Below are 6,752 nucleotides of genomic sequence, written 5' to 3'. Positions count from 1 at the left end.
TGCCTTCCCTCTGGGGAACTTCCAGACCTGAGGGGGGTGGGGGGACAGACGGCACCAGATTTGGGCTCCACAGCCTTCTGCACATCCGGGACCTCCCAGGCATACGCGCTCCCCTGAGGCCTGTCGGACCCAAGGGGACATGGGCCAGTCTGCCCATTCCACTCTGCAAGCTGAGGTCCCGGGGATCCCAGGAGGGGGCAGGGAGGAAGGAGTGGGGGTTCCCTGGCTTCCGGGACCTCTGGCCAGCCTCCCTGCTCTCTGCCCCACATTCCTGCATCCTCTGGGTCCTGGGAAAGACTCAAGTTCCTGGAGTTTGGAAGAGGGATTGATGGGTCTGAGCTCGCCGGCACCTCTGAGAGAGGCCGGAGCTGGGCCAGAGTCTCCCTGTGGCCCCAAGGGGGTCTGTCTCTACAGAGTAGGGGCAGGGGAGGGAGGGCTGAGCAGGGTGAAGGGACATGGGAAGACAGGGAGAAGGAAATGGCACGAATACGCCAAGACGCACAAAAAGAGAAAAATGGGGAAAACACGGATGGGGAGACAACATGTCAAGTGCATACACGCTGAGCTGGTGGATGGAGACATGGGGAAGGGGCAGGGAGCAGAAAGATGGGACCTCACCCCTGTGTTTGAGCCGCCCAGCCCAGCCCAGCCCAGCCCAGCCCAGCCCTGGCTCCTGGAGGGCCCCAGGGACTGAGGAGGGGGGCAGCAGGCAGTGGTCTAACAGGCCCTCTGCCAGTGCCACACTCAAGGCTTCTGGGAACTTTAGGCAGAGATGCAGCCCCTCCCTGTGGCCAAGTGCCCCTCTGTACCTCTAAGGGACCCTCCTGCTTCCCAGCAGCTCCCCCACCCTGCACCCCATTGTTCTCTAAGTTTAGCAGCACTCCCCCCACCTGCCTGCTAGCTTCTATCTTCCTCCAGTCCCTGTCCGGCTTCTCTCAGCCTCCCTCCCTCTCTCTCCTCTCTCTCCTCTCTCTCTCTTCACCCTGCCTTCTCGCCCAGGGCCTGCTGGGCTGTCTGCTCCTTGCATTCTGCCCTCAACTCTCGTGCTCTCTCTCCATCCAGGCCATTGCCCTCTGCCTGCCTTTGAACTTCTTCCTTCCCCAGCTTCTCTCTGGGAGCCTGTCTCACTCCACTGCCTTTGCTGTGTACAGAGACTCCTGGCACTTATTTCTCTGCCTAATCCCTCCACCCCAGCCATGACCAGGCAGTACCTTCTGCCCCTGCCTGCCTCCTCTCTCCCTCCCTGGGTTGAGGGAGAGGGGCAAAGGCAGAGAGGAAGCTGTAAAGCCTGTGTCTGCCCACCCCCCTTGCCAGGAGCTGTCTGCTCCGACAGAGCCTTCTGAGAGCAGCCCCGGGGCCTTGGGAGGCGGGTGGGGGAGGACAGGAGAAGGTCGGCAGATGGTGCAGGAGAAATGAGGCAGAGAGGGATGGAACAGGGAGGCACCCGTGGGGATAGAAGCCAGAAATGGGAGGCAGAGATGGCCCCCTGAGGCTCAGACCTGCAGAGAGATAAGGCCAGAAGGACAGAGACCCCCATGAGAGACCCAGCCACCAGGACAGTGATCGGGAGAGAGACAGACAGCAGCAGAGACACGCAGGCAGCTGTGGAAACATACAGATGTGGTGGTCCGAGGTGAAGGTCAGAGACGGAGATGGAGACCCAGGGAGAGGGGACATGGGAACAGAGGGACAGAGCAGGGACAGGAGACACAGGTGCAGGCCAGAGGCACACACACAGCTGCTGGACAGACAGGACAGGAGATCAGAGAGGCACAGGGTTAGACAGACAGAGCCTGGGCCAGACAAATCACCCCTCCCCAGCACATGGGGATCAGAGAAAGAGGCACCAAGAGACAGGAGAGGGAGAGCGAGAGCGGGAGAGAGACCCAGCAGGACAAAAAATAAGATGCCAGTGAGCAAGACCAAAACGGGGAGGAAGGGGCCAGCGTGTGGCACAGCACACTAAGCTGCCACTTGCCACAGGCACCCCACTTAACAGAGCACCTGCTCGAGCCCTGGCTGCTCCATTTCCGACTCAGCTCCCTGCTGCAGCACCTGGGAAAGCAGCCGAAAATGACCCGAGTTCTGCCAACCACGTGGGAGACCTGGATGGAGTTCCTGGCTCCCAGCTTCAGTCTGGCCCAGCGGATGGGAGACCTTTCCGTCTCCCCTTTCCGTCTCCTCTCTGTCAATCTACCTTTCCAATAAAAATAAATTGAAAAAAGAAAGAAAAGAGATGAGCTAGGAGAGCAACCTGGAGTCCGCGAATGAGGGCTAGGTAAACCCTGACAGAGAGAGAACGGGTGGCCTCCTCTGGGCCAGGTTGAGGGGCAGAGGTGAGGGGCGGAGGGAAAGAGGGAGGAAGCTGGGTTGCCATGACAACCTCCCCAGATCGCAAGGGCAAATATTGTCCTGGCCAGAAGCAGCCTGGCTGTGTTGACAGAAATTTGTACTGGGTGGAGTTGGGCCCCAGGAGCCCAGAGGCCAGGCTGGGGAAGTGGGGAAGCAGTGGGAGGTGCGGTGCGGACAGCTCTGGTTCCACCCAGCTCGCAGTCCAGCTGTGGCGGGAGAGACCGAGCAGGTGGAAGCTGTTGGAAGCTGCCCCCTGGTGGTGATGGAGGATCCACAAAGCTTCCTTCCCGCTGCGGAGAGAGCAGGCTGCGTGGACATTTCCTCCCGGCTGTTTTTTGTTTGTTTTTCATCACTTTTTACTTTATATGAAAATGTGGTTGTCGAGAGGAGAGACTGGGAGAGATGCTGCATCCGCCCGTTCACTCCCCAGAGGCCCCAACAGCCCAACAGCCAGGATTCTCCCAGGCTAAAGCCAGAAATCTGGAACTCCACTTTGGTCTTTCACCTGAGTGGAAGAGACCCAGGTCCAGCAGCCTCCCAGGGTAGGCATTAGCCGGGGGCTGGATCAGAAGCAGAATGAGACTCAGAACCAGCACCCCAATTACCGCACGTGGGTCTCATGGCACAAGTTAACAAACACCTCAGATCTGTCTCATGCCCGCCTACCCACCAGAATGGTCCACCAACCTATAGGTCTGATTGGGTCCCCTCCCCTGCCTAGAACCCACCGTGGCTCCCCAGTTCCCTCAGGAGAAGGCACAGGCTCCTGTGCAGTGTTCAAGGCCTTCACTCAGCACCCCCAGCCTTGGTGCCAGGCTGTCCTGGCTCTTCAAACCCTTCCAACGTCCCCTCTCATCAGCCTTTATCTTCACAGTTCACCCAACTGTTTTGCCAAATTGTGCAAGCCCACCTTCAGGTAAGTGCATTCAGTCATTTCACAAATCATTCTCTGTTGGACTGAGAGCCACCCCCCGTGGGTGGGCCGGAGCCTGGGCTGTCCCTGGGGCTGTCTCCATGATGGGTCTGTTACCAGGGCTGCCTGGCACTGTTCAGCAGGAAGCAGGGTTCAGCTCATTTTTTAAAAAAGATTTATTTTTATTTTCATTACAAAGTCAGGTATACAGAGAGGAGAAGAGAGAGGAAGATCTTTCATCTGATGATTCACTCCCCAAGTGATCGCAATGGCCGGTGCTGTGCTGATCCGAAGCCAGGAGCCAGGAGTTCTTCCAGGTCTCCCACGCGGGTGCAGGGTCTCAAGGCTTTGGGCTGTCCTTGACTGCTTTCCCAGGCCACAAGCAGGGAGCTGGATGGGAAGTGGGGCTGCCAGGATTAGAACTGGCGCTCATATGGGATCCTGGCGCGTTCAAGGCAAGGACTTTAGCCGCTAGGCCATGCCGCTGGGCCTTCAGCTCATTTTTAAAATATATATTATTTTTTTGAAAAGTCAGATTTACAGAGAGGAGGAGAGACAAAGAAGATGATCTTCCATCCACTGGTTTACTCCCCAAGTGGCCGCAATGGCCAGAGCTGTTCTGAGTTGAAGCCAGGGTCCAGGAGCTTCTTCCAAGTCTCCCAAGCAGTTGCAGGGTCCCAAGGCTTTGGTCCAGCCTCTACTGCTTTCCCAGGCCACAAGCAGAGAGGTGGGTGGGAAGTGGGGTCACCAGGACATGAACCGACACCCATATAGGATCCCAGTGCAAGGTGAGAACTTTAGCTACTAAGCTACTGCGCCAGGCCTGGTTTGGCTCATTTTTAAGGACCTAAGGCTCTGAGTTTGGTCTCATGGTGCAGTCATTGGAAACCTGCATGAGACCTACCACAGGGTCCTGGGTTCAAGTCCCAGCCCCACAACCAGTTCCAGCTGCCTACTACTGCATACCCCAGCAGGCGGGCAGCAGGTGCTTGGATTTCCTGCCAGCCACGTGGGAGACCTGAGTGGTGTTCCAGCTTCTGGCTTGCACCTGGTCCAGCTCCAGCGGAAGAGGCTCCTGGCTCTTATAAAAAATAATAATAATAAAAATAAATCTTTAAAAAATAAATATAAAATAAAAAATATAAAAAAAAATTTTTTAAGATTTATTTTTATTATTTTTTTATTGGAAAGGTGGATATACAGAGAGGAGAGACACAGAGGAAGATCTTCCGTCCGATGATTCACTCCCCAAGTGAGCGCGACGGCCGATGCTATGTCGGTCCGAAGCCAGGAGCCTCTTCCGGGTCTCCCACGTGGGTGCAGGGTCCCAAAGCCTTGGGCCGTCCTCGACTGCTTTCCCGGGCCACAGGCAGGGAGCTAGAAGGGAAGTGGGGCTGCCAGGATTAGAACCGGAGCCCATATGGGATCCTGGGTGTGCAAGGCGAGGACCTTAACCACTTGTGCCACCGCGCCGGGCCCTAAAAATATTTATTTTTATAGGAAAAATTCAGAGAGAAGGAGAGACAGAAAGAAAGATCCTCTGTCTGTGCATCCACTTCTCAAGTGACTGTAACTGCCAGTAGCCAAGACTCGGCTAATCCAAAGCCAGGAGCCAGGAGTTCTTCCTGGTCTCCCACGCGGGTGCAGGGTCTCGAGGCGAGGCTTTGGGCCGTCCTCCACTACTTTCCCTGGCCACAAGCAGGGAGCTGGATAGGGAGTGGAGCTGCCGGAACATGAACTGGCATTCGTATGGGAATCTGGCATGTGCAAGGGGAGGATCTGCCGACTGAGACATTGCATTGTGCCCCAAGAAATAAAATATTAAAAGAGAGAGAAAGAGGTGAGAGTAACAGAGCCAGCACTCAATATACTTTAGTTATTTTTATTTTAATCTGAGCGGCAGAGACAGAGCGCAGATTCTGTAACAGCCGAGCAGCCTGGGAACCAAGAGCTTAAAGCAAGCCCCCGTGTGAGTGGCATGGACCCACTTATCTGGGCCATCACCGCTGTACCCCCAAGGTGTGTGTTAACAAGAAGCTGGCATGCGGAGCTGGAGTCGGCTTTGCGCATAGGCACTGTGATAGGGAGGAGGGCGTCTTGAAGAGCAAGGCCAAATGCCTGCCCCTGATTTGTGCTATCACAGCTTACCTTCAGGTAAAGTCCGTGAGAGTAAAACTCCCAGGAGGCCCTGGCCACTCCTGAAACGCCGCAGATAAGAAGTTTGGCACCTTGTAAGCTCTCAAGGGACACAGGAACTGGTTCTGATCTTCCGTCTGTTGGTTCACACCTCCCATGTCTTTAAGAGCCAGGGCTGGGCCAGGTGGGTGGCAGGGGCCCAAGTCCTCACTTGCTGCCCCCCCGGGGGCACATTGTCAGTTGGGAAGCTGTATTGGAAGGGAAGCAGCCAGGACTGGAACCAGGCACTCCAAGGTGGTGGCATATGGGCACCCAGCAAGCATTTTTAAAAAGATTTATTTTATTTTTATTGGAAAGTTGCATATACAGAGAGGAGGAGAGACAAAGAGGAAGATCTTCCATCTGATGATTCATTCCCAAAGTGGCCGCAACAGCTGGAGCTGAGCCAATCTGAAGCCAGGAGCCGTGAGTATGCAGGGTCCCAAGTCTTTGGGCTGTCCTTGTATGTGTTCCCAGATCACAGGCAGGGAGCTGGATGGGAAGCAGGGAGCTGCTAGGATTAGAACCACTGCCCATATGGGATCCCAGCATGTGCAAGGCGAGGACTTGAGCCACTAGGGCACTGTGCCAAGCCCCCAGTTGGCATTTTTGAACACATGAAAGCCACAGCAAGATTATGAATGATATCAGCACTGTGGCTCAACTGGCTAATCCTCTGCCTGCAAATGGCAGCATCCCATATGGGTGCTGGTTCATGTTCTGGCTGTTCCACTTCCCATCCAGCTCCCTGCTTATGGCCTGGGAAAGCAGTCAAGGACAATCCAAAACCTTGGGACCCTGCACCTGTGTGGCAGATCTGGAGGAAGCTTCTGGCTCCTGGCTTCAGATTACCCCAGGCTTGTCTACTGTGGCCATATGGGGAGTGAAACAGATGGAAGATCTTTCTCTCTTTTTCTCCTTCTCTCTGTAAATTTGCTTTTCAATAAAAATAAATAAATCACTTTTTAAAATTATGAGCATGGAAGGAACAATGGCTCATCCTCTGCCTGCAAGTGCTGGCATTCCATATGTGTGCTGGTTCACATCCTTGGGACCCTACACCCATGTGGGAGACCTAGAAGAGGCTCCTGGCTTCTGGCTTTTGATCAGCCTAGCTCCAACTCCTAACGCCATTTGGGAAGTGAACCAGCAAATATAAGATCTGTCTCTCTCCTCTCTGTAAATCTACCTTTCCAAGAAAAATGATGAAGGCCCATTCTGCGGATGTGGAAACTGAGGCTGGGATGGCAGACAGTGGACTTCGTCTGGTTCCAGCGCCTCCACCTGTCCACCGATGTGTCCAAAAGATGGC

This window comes from Ochotona curzoniae, unplaced genomic scaffold, assembly GCF_017591425.1.
Source record: "Ochotona curzoniae isolate NIBS_2020 unplaced genomic scaffold, NIBS_Ocur_1.0 patch260, whole genome shotgun sequence".
Classification (NCBI taxonomy): Eukaryota; Metazoa; Chordata; class Mammalia; order Lagomorpha; family Ochotonidae; genus Ochotona; species Ochotona curzoniae.
This window is presented reverse-complemented; position numbering follows the sequence as displayed.